General features: G+C 41.6%; 1 long non-coding RNA gene across 1 annotated transcript in view; it reads left to right on the top strand.

The window, feature by feature from the left end:
* LOC103550633 (uncharacterized) overlaps window positions 1-4404 on the top strand; it is a 40634-nt gene extending 36230 nt beyond the window's left edge. Inside the window, exon 3 of the long non-coding RNA XR_544837.2 lies at window positions 2972-4404. This is a non-coding gene — a long non-coding RNA (uncharacterized lncRNA). The remainder of the gene's footprint in view (window positions 1-2971) is intronic.
* The last annotated feature ends 9374 nt before the right edge of the window (window positions 4405-13778 follow it).

Raw genomic sequence — 13778 nt, 5'->3', positions numbered from 1 at the left:
TCTCTCCATGCTTTGCTCAGCCTCAGTCGTGCTGCCAGGGGAGAGGCGGGAGGGGCGGGGAGTCCTGGCCGCCTGTCCCTCAGGTCTCGGTGTCCTGCTTTGCTCTGCCTCCGCGCCGGTGCCAGGGTGGGTGGACCATGCATGCGCTCCCCGTGCTCTCCCTGCCCCCACAGGCACTGTCTGCCCCTGGCCACACAGGCTCCTGGTCTGTCCTCGCCCCTGTGTGCGCACTGGAGCCAGCAGCTCTTTTTGTGACTGTCTTGCTTTTGATATTGAAACTCATTCATTTTAATTTCAGCCAACTTGACCATACACAAAACTCCTCAGGGCTTTACTTCTGCAAACCTTCTGTCACTTACGTTTTACATTCAGAATTGGTCCCATGTCAGTTTTCCTTTTTTTCTTAGTACTTTAGGACAAATATATCTTTTTTAACAAAATAAAGAAAAACATCTCTATTCTTTATACCTTCTTTACTGAAAATATGTTTTACTTTGCTTGTATAGACACTTTTTAGAAATATGTTTTTTCATACAAAATTCCTCAGCATGTATAAAACGTTTATCAATAGACTTAAGCATCTTTTAATGTCTTTGAGATAAGAAACCAAAGGCAGACAAATCTATGTTTAGTAATCAATTTCTAACAATTTATCTTATGTGAAAATGACCTAGATATTCCACAAATTTTTATCATTTAACTTAATTTAGCAAAACTCTAAAGTTTCAAGTTACCAGAAAGATTTTGGAAGCTGTTTGTCAAGCATTTATACCATAAAACATAATTATTGTACCTGAAAACTCTTACCCATTTTTACTTAAATCATTTGTCCCCAGCAGTTATATTTAGATTACTCACAGAAACTTCCTGTGACATTAAAGCAGTTAGCTGCCATCTTGGATTGTTTTACGCACATACATCGTACACATAATTACTGTTAAAAAGCCCCCCTCCCAATTTTCGTCCTTTTCCCATCTATTTCGTTTCCTTGCTCCCCGATTCCACCAGCTCTGCGGCAGTGGAGTCCCTCATGGTGGACGCATGTGCCGCACAGGCAGAGGCAGGTCCCTGGGAGCTGCCCCCGCGGGTCAGGGCTGGTCAGACCTCTATCCTCTCATCAGTCTCCCGTAGGAGTGTTGACAGAGCCTTGCTAGTTTCGGCTTGAACCAGCCATGTTCCTTTCTAGTTTTAATTTCTCTTGTAGCTGCCTCACCTTCGCCTTAGCTTCCATTTCAGCTTCTGTTGCTAAGTGAACAGCAGCAAGGAGGGGCCACCCCAGTGCAGCAGCTACCAGCCAGTCTTCTGATTTCTTTCTCGCATCATTTATCATGCTCAGGACTTCCCCTGCCTTCATTGCAAGCCTCCTACAGTGGGAGGGGCTACCCCACAGCTGTAGCAATGGCCTGGGCTTCTCTCATGCCCAGGACTTTCCCCTAGGCCCTTTGGCATTCTTGGGGCGTCCCCATACTCACGCAGTGGGCCCCATCCAAGGATGGTGGCAACTGGCCCACACAGGGAGGACACCAGCCAACCAGAGATTACCCCTGTGGACTTCCCCTTACCATCGCCCATAGTCTCGGCACTCATGCCGTTCTCTTTGGTCTCCTGGCTGGCTCACCAAGTGTTCTACCCCATGCCCATGTGGGTGAGCAGTGTGGGATAGGTTGTCAAGAGACCAAAGGAAAGACCCAGAGACAGTGAATAAGACATATAGGTTATTGGGAGTTACTTACAGGGAAGGTCTAGTGGTGGCTGGCTGGACAGCAACGTGCACCCACTACTGGCCCCCAAGAGAAGCTTGGTTAAGTGGGCAGAGGAACAAAGGCTGTGTGCTTGCTAAGTGGGACTGTCCCTGTATGACCTGCATTCCAAGGACCAGAGCCCCTCCTGGAGTGTCTCCATGTTTCCTCAGACTGCAAGGGTCTTCATGCTACCTCTCCCATGAGAACACAGCTGGGTTAAACAGGCCCAGGACTGTTATCAGCGTGAGTTGCTGGCACGTAGCCCAGACAGTAGCCTCAAGGACACATGGTCTTAAAGGGGCGAGCTGGCTAATGCCCCTACAACATATACAAACTTTTTTATTTTTAATTATAAAGGATTACGCTCTATAAACTGCTCTGCATTTTACTTTTATCCACTGAATTGATTTTTGTGGGTTTAATACAGCTCACCTTACTGGCTTCTGGACTTTCATATAGGGTGGCTTTGCTGAGGGTTTTTATTTATCAAGAGTGGTAGTGAGTATAGGAGATCAAAAGATTAGGGACAGACAAACGCAATTCTTCCCAGACAGGCTTGCAAAGTACACTCTTGCAAGGACCTCTTGAATCCCAAAAGGTAAAAAGAAGCTTTGGGTGAGCAGTGTCAGGGAAACAAACATTTGAAGCTATTTTTCTGAGCAGAGAAGGGATTCACAGGCTGTTCCTGATGCCATCTGGTGCATGGGACCGTGGGAGCAGCTGGAGAGTGGAGGCAGGGGCTTCTTCCTGACCTTGGGCCTGAAGCCCCCTCTTCAGTGTCTCCCGCTGTGCTGGCAGCTGGTCAGTTTCAACCCTTTTCCCCGGGTTCCACCTCCAACCTCAGCACTTCTTCCCAAAGAGTTTGAGCCTTTAGAGCTGGAGTCTGACATCCTGGAGGGTATAAATGTAGCCAAACACGGGGGTGAGGGCAGTAGGTGGAAAGCGTTCTGACAGGTACGTGGGAGAGCAGCCTGGTGGGTGTGGGAAGAGCCTGAACTTTGGAGCCAGCCTGGGTTTGAATGGAGGTTCTCCGTCAGCTGTTGTGTCCGTCGGCAAACCGTTTACTCTGTGCTTCTGCTTCACTCCTCTGTACCGTGCTGACAGACACCCTCCTTCCTGTGGCTGTGACAGGGGTCCCTGACGTTGGGTAAGCAAAGCCCGTGACCGAGCCCAGCAGTTGGCAGATGCTTTACAAATACCCAGTCTCCATGTCTCTCTTCTACGAACAGGACCAGTGGCCGTCTCAGAAGCCACGTCCAGAGCGGGGATCCTGAGAGATGAAGGGCGAGGATCGTGGCTGGTCACTGAGAGACTGGGCTGTGTGGACTGAAAGCTGATTTCTGAAGGAAACTGGATGCGGGGAGGCTTCTGGGAGCTGAGGAAGTGTCCTCGGAGAAGCGCCTCAGGGAACCGCAGCGTCTGCCCTCTTCTGCTGTATTGCTGGCTCGGCTGTGCCCGTCCATCTCAGCCCGAAGCTCCAGGAAGACAGACCCCAGACCCCCCTCACGCGCCGTGGTGTCCTGCAGGGCCTCACGTGGCGTGGGGCCTTAGCACCTATCTGTAGGTGAATGAATTAGTGCTCATGGAAGAAATTCTAGCAAACACAAATCAGAAAAAAGAAAATTACCCCTAACACAGTCACTCATTACTAACATTGTGGATTTTTATCCTTTCAGTACGTTAAATTATAATGTCTAGTTAAAATTTTCAAAACAGAGGTCATACTATTTTCTAATCTGCTTTGTGAAAATATATTGTGAACATTTTTCCAAATTCTATATGCTTTCCTATAAAATCATGTTAATGGCTGCATAGTATTTTTTGTATATACATACCACAATGTTTGTAATGAACTAATTCCTTGTCTTTAGACGTTTAGGTAGTTTGTGCAGCATTTTGCTGATATAAACAGCATTGTGATGACCATCCTTTAGCTAAATCCTTGGCCAAATAACTGATTAGCTTTTCCACTTGAATACCAATTTCCGTTTACTCGTTTTCTAGGATAATTGTAGATGCACGTGTAGTTGTAGGAAATAATACAGAGAGATCCCTCGTACGCTTCACCCAGTATCCCCAATGGTAAGATAACGCATTGCCTACCTGTAGAACAGTATCAGGAAATCGACTTTGGTACAACCCTTTAACACCTATTTTAAGTTTTTTACTTTGCCTTGACCAGACAGATGTGGACACGCTATTGGAAACTAGTTTTCATTTTCAAGCATGTTTGTTTCTTCTATCGACTCCCCTCCTCTGCTTTTCCCCCTCCTCAGCTGAGCCCTGTCTGTGGTTAGCCTGCCTTGGTGGCAGTATTCCTGCTGCCTTTGCACAGGCGCATGAGTTCTAGTCTCAGAATTCCAAGCGCTAGTGTTCTCCAGAGCCCCTGTGAAGGAAGGTCAGAGACGCTTTCTTCTGCTGTGAAACTGTAGCCATCTGTTGTTTTCTACTCTTTAATATTGATACAGATAACTCTGAGGTGTCAGAGCTGGCAGACCTAATAGATACAGTCTGCTGCTCATCAGATTCCCTAATTAAAGCTGTGAGCCAGGCTGTAAGGTACGTTTCTCTTGTTTTTATTTCAGATTCTGTGTAGTCACATTTTATGTACGTATGAAAGTATGTCTATGAAACATTAATAAAATTTCAGCTTATGCACAAATGAAATAATGCAGATGTTTCAAAGAAAAGTATCAAGAATTGTGTAATTTCAAAGTTAAAGTGGAAGCTTAAGGGGCCGGCCCGGTGGTGCAGTGGTTAAGTTCACATGTTCTGCTTCTTGGCGGCCCGGGGTTCACTGGTTCGGATCAGAGGTGTGGACATGGCACGGCTTGGCAAAAGCCATGCTGTGGTAGGAGTCCCACGTATAAAGTAGAGGAAGATGGGCATGGATGTTAGCTTAGGGCCAGTCTTCCTCAGCAAAAAGAGGAGGATTGGCAGTAGTTAGCTCAGGGCTAAGCTTCCTCAACAAAAAAAAAAAAAAAAAAATGGCAGCTTGAGTGACATGGTAGCTGTGTTTACCCTTTGCTTCATGGGGGCCCCAGTTTAGTCTTAAATGGACAAACCCACTGTGGTTTCTCAGAATAGGAATTTCTGCAAGTGATGTTGGTCACTGTTGTGTCTTTATCTGAATTTTCAATGTTAGTATAAATGAGTCTTTTTTATTGTCATATAATAATGTCATACATATGCTTATTAATGGGTGGTGGTACTGGTGCTAGTTCTAAAAATATGCCAGAAAACTGAAAAGGAAGGTAGATGTGATATAGAGACAAACACGTGCTGTGATACACTGTGCTGTTCATTTCAGAGAGGGCACTTTATGAGATAGTGGAGATAATGCCGAGGAAATGAAAGACTGCATTGAAGCAAAGTGTGCTACAATGGTTGTAGATTTATGTGCCAGTGTCTTCATACTTTATTCATTCCAGTGGGAAAATTAGTCGTGAATTATGCGAGTTTTGATTTACGCGAGGTCTTCAGTAATTTATCCCCTACATAAAACGCATCCCTCTATACTGAATTTACTTTGTGCTTTGCCCATGATTCAAGCAATGTGTACATTTGAGATGGGAGTTTGAAACTTCTTTGTCCTAGTGGAATTGAATTTTTTCTTTTTACAATTTATTAATGAGATTTTTTAGTCAGTTGCTTGAAATTCAAGAATACATTTCTCAGCCAGTTGTTACGTAGGAACTCTCATTTGTTGATTACTTAGTGTATATGTCAGTGCTTTACATATTAGTTCTATTTTAGTTTAGTCCTTACAACAACTCTGGTGTGTGTCACCACCCAGAATTTGAAAGAGAGACTTCCCAGAATCAGAGAGGTGAAGTCCAAGACCCTATCCCAAAGATGGGAGAGCTAGGGTTCGGATCTACGTCTGATTTCAAGACCTGCGTTTTGTCTGGCAGCCCGTGGGCTCCTGGGAAGTCAGTAGATGGGACTGAGTTCACTACCTCTACAACTATAGGCAAAATTTTGTTGGCCTGTGTATTCATTTTTCTGGGCAGAAGGCCCAGGGCTTTCATCAAACGTCCAAGGGGCTTGTTGATCCCTTCTAGTGTTATTCACCCCAGAACCACACCACATTTCTCCCTAATGACCCACAGAGCCTGCTTAGCCCTAACCATGCATCAGCCGTTGTAGCCATTGTATGTTAGGTGTTAATTAAGCATTGACGCTTGTGGGAAAACATTTCACAGTGTGCAACAACTCTAGAAACAAGCTTTCTACTTTGCCCAACACTTCCTCTTGACCAGTTGAGGATGGGATAAAATCTGTTGGCTACAGCATGAAATTCATCATGACCCTCCTAACACTTTCGCTCGCTGGGTCTCTAAGGGTCCCAGACCTATCCTCAACATTGTGCTGGGCATCCATTCAAATGTCCAAGGCTACTCAAAGAAAAGTCCACTGATTTCCTACCTCTCTTCATTTGTTTCTCTCTTGTAGCGTTTTTTCACACACAATGTTGCCTTGAAACGATTGTGTTCGTGCCTCGTCTCCCCATTCAAATTAGAAGGCTTCTGAAAGTAGGAGCCATGTTTTATCTTGGAGTTCCCCAAATGCTCGGGATCATGCATGACAAGGACAGAAAAATGCTTAAGTATCAGTCACAGCAGTCTTTCTCTCCAGGTCTTGCTTTCCGTGGCGTCCTCTCTGCCTGCAGCCATGGCCCCTGGCCTTTGTGGTGTGGTGGTGGTGGTAGATGGGAGGTGCAACAGAGAGATGGTTGGGCAGCAGGTCAGCTTCAACTCCCTGTGGACCACAGGAAACAACCAAGGAGGCTGGAAGAAAGGGGGAGGGTGAGGCAATGAGGCAGAGAGTCAGTGCCAGCTGGAGAGTTGAAAGGAGAGTGAGGAGATGGGAGCTGCTCTGACAAGGGGGCTCTGGAGAGAGATGGCAAAGAGGGTCGTGGAAAATTATTCTATGAGTCTTGTGCACCCTCCCCATCTCCCACCCTCATGCTTCTGTCCACCTTTCAGAATTCCACTGATCATCAAGGCTTTTGGGACGAGGCTTCCTGTTACATTGAAATATGTACTTAGGCTCATCCTGATGGGGGACAAGTAGATTTAAGTTAATTACACATATCTTTTAAGAGCAGAGTAAATATTGAACAGTTTAGCAAATTGATTAGATTGGGTTTTAGTAAATATGTTTGCATTTCTTTCAAATTTAAAAAACTTAGAGGCCAGCCCCGTGGCCAAGTGGTTAAGTTTGCGTGCTCCGCTTTGGTGGCCCGGGGTTTCACTTGTTCGGATGCTGGGTGTGGACGTGGCACAGCTCATCGGGCCATGCTGAGGCGGCGTCCCACATGTCACAACCAGAGGCACACACAGCTGGGATATACAACTATGCAATGGGGGTGCTTTGGGGCGAATAAGAAGAAGAAGAAAAAAGGAAGATTGGCAATAGATGTTAGCTCAGGTGCCAATCTTTAAAAAAAAATTAAAAAAACAATTATGGAATGTAGTATTTTCATAAAATTTATTTATTTTCAGAGTGTGATGAGTTTTTCCCCATCTTTATGGAAATCTAATTGACAAATAAAAATTGTACATATTTAAGGTATATGACTTGATGTTTTGATATGCATATACATGGTGAAATAATAGGCACAATCAATGGTGATAACATTTTATTTATTTGTTTTTACAATTTATTTTATTTTATTGTTCTTTTATATACATATATTTTTTTTTACAGTTTTTTTTATTGTGGTAACATTGGTTTATAACATTACATAAATTTTGGGTGTACATCATTATATTTCCATTCCTGTGTAGATTACATCATATTCACCACCCAAAGACTTCTTACCATCCATCACCACACATGCGCCTCATCACCCCTTTCACCCTCCCCGCCTCCCCTTCTGCTCTGGTAACTACCAATCCAATCTCTGTTGCTATGTTATTGTCATTGTTTTTATCTTCTACTTATGAGTGAGATCATACAGTATTTGACTTTCTCCCTCTGACTTATTTCACTTAGCGTAATACCCTAAAGGTCCATCCATGTTGTCACAAATGGCAAGATTTCATCCTTTTTTAATGGCAGAGTAGTAGTCCATTGTGTATATATACCACTTCTTCTTTATTCATTCGTCCCTTGTTGGGCACCTAGGTTGCTTCCAAGTCTTGGCTATTGTGAATAATGCTGTGATGAACATAGGGGTCCAAGTATCTTTATGCATTCTTGTTTTCACGTTCTTTGGGTAAATACCCAGCAGTGGAATAGCTGGATTGTATGGTAGATCTATTCTTAATTTTTTGAGGAATCTCCATACTGTTTTCCATAGTGGCTGCACCAGGTTGCACTCCCATCAGCAGTGTACGAGGGTTCCCTTTTCTCCACATCCTCTCCAACACTTCTTATTTCCTTTGTTGTTAATTGTAGCCATTCTGATGGGGATAAGGTGATATCTCATTGTCATTTTGATTTGCATTTCCCTGATAATTAGTGATGTTGAACATCCTTTCGTGTGCTTATTGGCCATCTGTATATCTTCTTTGGGGAAATCTCTGTTCAGATCTTTTGCCCATTTTTTAATTGGATTGTTTATTTCTTTGTTGTTGAGATGTCTGAGTTCTCTATATATTTTGGATATTAATCCCTTGTTAGATATATGGTTTTTAAATATTTTCTCCCAATTGGTAGTTTGTCTTTTTGTTTTGTTGATGGTTTCTTTTGCCGTGCAGAAGCTTTTTAGTCTGATGTAGTCCAATTTGTTTATTTTTTCTACTGTTTTCCTTGCCCAGTCAGACACGGCCCTTGAAAATATGATGCAAAGACCAGTGCTGAAGAGCATACTGTCTATGTTTTCTTTCAGAAGTTTCATGGTTTCAGGTCTTACATTAAAGTCTTTAATTGATTTTGAGTTGATTTTTGTGTACAGCATAAGATGTTGGTCTGCTTTCATTCATTTGCATGTGGCTGTCCAGTTTTCCCAACACCAGTTATTGAAGTGACTCTCCTTTCTCCATTGTATGCTCTTGGCTCCCTTGTCAAGAATTAACTGTCCATAGATGTGTGGGTTTATTTCTGGGCTCGTGATTCTGTTCCATTGATCTATACCTCTGTTTTTGTGCCAGTACCATGCTGTTTTGATTACTATAGCTTTGTAGTATATTTTGAAATCAGGGAGTGTGACACCTCCATCTTTGTTCTTTAGTCTCAGGATTCCTTTGGCTATTCGGGGTCTTTTGTTGTTCTATATAAATTTTAGGATTCTTTCTTCTATTTCTGTGAAAAATGTCATTGGAAATTTGATAATGATTGCATTGAATCTGTAGATTGCTTTAGGAAGTATGGACATTTTAACTATGTTAATTCTTCCAATCCAAGAGCATGGAATATCTTTGCATTTCTTTGTCTATTCTTCAATAATGTCTTATAGTTTTCAGTGTACAGGTCTTTCACCTCTTTGGTTAAATTTATTCCTAGATATTTTGTTCTTTTTGTTGCAATTGTAAATGGGATTATATTCTTAATTTCTCTTTCTGCTACTTCTTTGTTAATGTATAGAAACACAACTGATTTTTATATGTTGATTTTGTATCCTGCAACTTTACCATATTCATTTATTATTTCTAAAAGTTTTTGGTGGATTCTTTAGGGTTTTCTGTATACAAAATCATGTTATCTGCAAACAGTGACAGTTTCACTTCTTCCTCTCCAATTTGGATCCCTTTTATTTCTTTTTCTTGACTGATTGCTTTGGCTAGGACTTCCAATACTATGTTGAATAAAAATGGCAAGAGTGGGCATCCTTGTCTTTTTCCTGTTCTTAGAGGGATAGCTTTCAGCTTTTCCTCCATTGAGAATGATGTTATCTGTGGGTTTGTCAAATATGACCTTTATTTTGTTAAGGTACTTTCCTTCTATGCCCATTTTATTCAGAGTTTTTTTAAATCATAAATCAGTGCTGTATCTTGTCAAATGCTTTCTCTGCATCTATTGAGATGATCATGTGATTTTTATTCTTCTTTTGTTAATGTGGTGAATCACGATTAATTTGTGGACATTGAACCATCTCTGCACCCCTGGAATAAATCCCACTTGATCATGGTGTATGATCTTTTTAATGTATTGTTGTATTCGATTTGCTAGTATTTTGTTGAGGATGTTTACATTGATGTTCATCAGTGATATTGGCTTGTAATTTTCTTTTTTGTGTTGTCCTTGTCTGGTTTTGGTATTAGGATAATATTGGTTTCATAGAATGAGTTAGGAAACTTCTCCTCCTCTTCAATTTTTTGGAAGACTTTCAGAAGGATAGGTATTAATTCTTCTCTGAGTGTTTGGCAGAATTCACCAGGGAAACCATCTCGTCCTGGACTTTTATTTTTTGGGAGATTTTTGATTACTATTTCAATCTCCTTACTGGTGATTGGTCTATTCAAATTCTCTATTTCTTCTTGATTCAGTTTTGGAAGGTTGTATCATTCTAAGAATTTATCCATTGCTTCTAGATTATCCAATTCATTGCGTGTAGCTTTTCATAGTATTCTCTTATAATCCTTTGTATTTCTGAGATGTCTGTTGTAATTTCTCCTCTTTCATTTCTGATTTTATTTATTTGAGCCTTCTCCCTTTTTTTCCTGGTGAGTCTAGCTAAAGGTTTGTCAGTTTTGTTTATCTTTTCAAAGAACCAGCTCTTAGTTTCATTTATTTTTTCAATTATTTTTAGTCTCTATTTCATTTACTTCTGCTCTGATTTTTATTATTTCCTTCCTTCTGCTGATTTGGGGCTTTATTTGTTTCTTGTTTCCAGTTCTTTTAGGTGCACTGTTAGATTGTTTATTTGAAATTTTTCTTCTTTGTTGAGGTAGGCCTGTACTACTATAAACTTCCCTCTTAGAACTGCTTTTGCTGTATCCCATAGATTTTGGCATGTTGTATTTTCATTTTCGTTTGTCTCCGAGTACTTTTTGATTTCTTCATTGACCCAATTGTTGTTTAGTAGGATTTTGTTTAATCTCCACATATTTATGGCTTTTCCAATTTTCTTCCTGTAGTTGATTTGTAGTTTCATACTGTTGGGGTCATAAAAGATGCTTGGTATTCTTTCAGTCTTCTTAAATTTATTGAGACTTGTTTTATGGCCTAATATGTGATCTGTCCTGGAGAATGTTCCATGTGCATTTGAGAAGAATATGTATTCTGCGGTTTTTGGATTGAATATTCTATATATATCTACTAAGTCCATCTGTCTAATGTGTCATTTAAGGCCAATGTTTCCTTATTGATCTTCTGTTTGGATGATCTATCCATTGGTGTAAGTGAAGTGTTAAAGTCCCCTACTATTATTGTTTTGCTGTCTATTTCTCTTTTTATGTCTGTTAATAATTGCTCTATATATTTAGATGCTCCCATGTTGGGTGCATAGCTATTTACAAGTGTTATATCCTCTTGTTGGATTGTTCCCTTTAACATTATCTAGTGCCCTTCTTTGTCTCTTGTTATAGTTTTTGTTTTAATGTCTATTTTGCCTGATATAAGTATTGCTACTCCAGCTTTCTTTTCATTGCCATTTGCATGGAATATCTTTTTCCATCCCTTCACTTTCAGTTTGTGAGTGTCTTTAGGTCTAAAGTGTGTTTCTTGTATGCAGCATATATATGGGTCTTTTTTTTTAATCCAATTGGCCACCCCTATGCCTTTTTATTGGAGCATTTAGTCCATTGACATCTAAAGTAGCTATTGATAAATATGTATTTATTTCCATTTTGTTACTTTTTTTCTGTGTATTTTAGTAGTTCTTCTCTCTTCTTTTTTTCTTCTCTTGCTCTCTTCCCTTGTGGTTTGCTGTCTTTCTTTAGTGTTATGTTTGGGTTCTTTTGACAGCTTTTTGTCTATTTATTATAGGTTTCTGGTTTGTGATTACCATAAAGTTCATATATAGTAACCTATGTATATAGCAATCTATATTAAGTTGATGGTCTCTTAAGTTTGACCTCATTCTCAAAGCTCTACTCTTTCACTCCCCTCCTCCCACGTTTTATGTTTTTGATATCATATCTAACATCTTTTGTGTGTTTGCATATCTGTTACCCTCTTATTGTGGAAATAGATAATAGATAATAGATAGTTTTGTCTTTTGACCTTCATTCTGGCTTCATAGGTTGTTGATCTGCTACATTTATTGCATACTTGCCTTTACCAGTGATTTTATTTATTTATTTTTTATAATTTTCTTATTCCTATTTGTGGTCTTCTCTTTTCCATTTAAATAAGCCCATTTAGCATTTCTTGTAAGGCTGGTTTCTTGGTGATAAACTCCTTTAGTTTTTGCTTGTCTGGTAAACTCTGTATCTCTCCTTCCATTCTGAATGATAACCTTTCCAGGTAGAGTATTCTTGGCTGTAGGTTTTTTCCTTTCAGCACTTTAAGTATATTGTCCCACTCCCTTCTAGCCTGTAAGATTTCTGCTGAGAAGTCAGCTGATAGTATTATGGGTTTTCCTTTGTATGTCACTTGTTGCCTTTCTCTTGCAGCTTTTAATGTTCTCTCTTTATCTTTAATTCTTGGCATTTTTAATACAATGTGTCTTGGTGTGGGCCTCTTTGGGTTTACCATGTTTGGTGCTCTCTGTGCCTCCTATACCTGGATGTCTGTTTTCTTCCTTAGGTTAATAAAGTTTTCAACTATTATTTCTTCAACTAGATTCTCTGCCCCTTTGTCCCTCTCTTCTCCTTCTGGGACACCTATACTGTGGATGTTAGTGTGTTTGATGTTGTCCTAGAGGTCCCTTAGACTGTCCTTGTTCTTTTTAACTCTTTTTTCTTTTATCTGTTCAGCTTGGGTGATTTCCTCTAGTCTTTCATGCAGCTCACTGATCCATTCTTCTGTATCAGCTACTCTGCTATTGAGCCCCTCTAGTGAATTTTTCATTTCCAGTATTGTATTCTTCATTTCTGATTGGTTCTTTTTTATATTTTCCAATTCTTTGTTGAAGTTGTCACTGAGTTCATCCATTCTTCTCCCAAAGTCAGAGCATCCTTATAACTATTAGTTTGAACTTTTTGTCAGGTAGATTGTTTATCTCTGTTTCATTCTTTTTCCGGGGGTTTGTCCTGTTTCCTTACTTGGAATGTATTCCTTTGCCTCCTCATTTTGCCTCTTTCTCGCTATTAGGTGGGTCAGCTACATCTCCTGATCTTGGAGAGGTGGGCTTATGTATGAGATGCCTTATGCATCAGGAGTGTGCTTCCCTCTCATCACCAGTTTTGAATATTATATTTGAATATTATTATATTCCAGGAGTGTCCTCTGTGTGGGCTCCCTGCATCCTTCTGTTGTGGCAGTGTTGCTCTTGCTGCAGAAGCCTGGGGAGGCTAGGCCATCACCCTGACCTGCTGGTTGTAATGCTCAGCTGTGTGTGGCTGCTATGGACCCTTCAGTCACTTTCTCAGGCATGGAAGCCCCAGCACAGTTGGCTGCAAGGTCTAATAGCACATTCCTGTTGCAGTTTTTCTGTTAAGTGAGTAGGCCTCCAGCATGGCTGATTGCTAGGCTCAGGGGCTTACAATTGCTCTAGGCCTCTGGCCTGCAAAGCTCTTGTCAGCTCCCCTAGGATTGCAGCTGAGTAGGGTTGGTCCCAGGCATGGGAGCACCCAATTGTTTCAGGCTTTGGAGGGTGGGGCCAATCCCCAATGTGTATGTTTGAGAAGCACAGGTCTGCTGCAGCTGACAAGCCCTATCACCCACAGGGCCATGCACCCTGTCAACACAGTCCTTCCCTGTGTACACACCCTGACCCACTGAAGCAGACCCAGTCGCCCTGCTGCAGAGGCCCCACAGACTCCACCAATGCAGGCCCACCCCTCATGCTCACCCTGTCCCACAGAGACAGACCCACTTGCCCTGCTGCAGAAGTCCCACACACCTTGCCTATGCAGGACTGCCCGAGGGCCTGCTGTTGGGTGGGGCCAGTACCTGAAGTGGGCTGCCTGCCCTGGCTGAGCTGGATTAAATTGGTGCTCTAGTGGGTGGGGCAGACCCTGGGCTAACAGAGCAGGTGAAGGA

Source organism: Equus przewalskii, chromosome 18, assembly GCF_037783145.1.
Source record: "Equus przewalskii isolate Varuska chromosome 18, EquPr2, whole genome shotgun sequence".
Lineage (NCBI taxonomy): Eukaryota > Metazoa > Chordata > Mammalia > Perissodactyla > Equidae > Equus > Equus przewalskii.
Note: the sequence above shows the minus strand (reverse complement) of the source record. Positions and strands in the feature narration are given on the sequence as shown.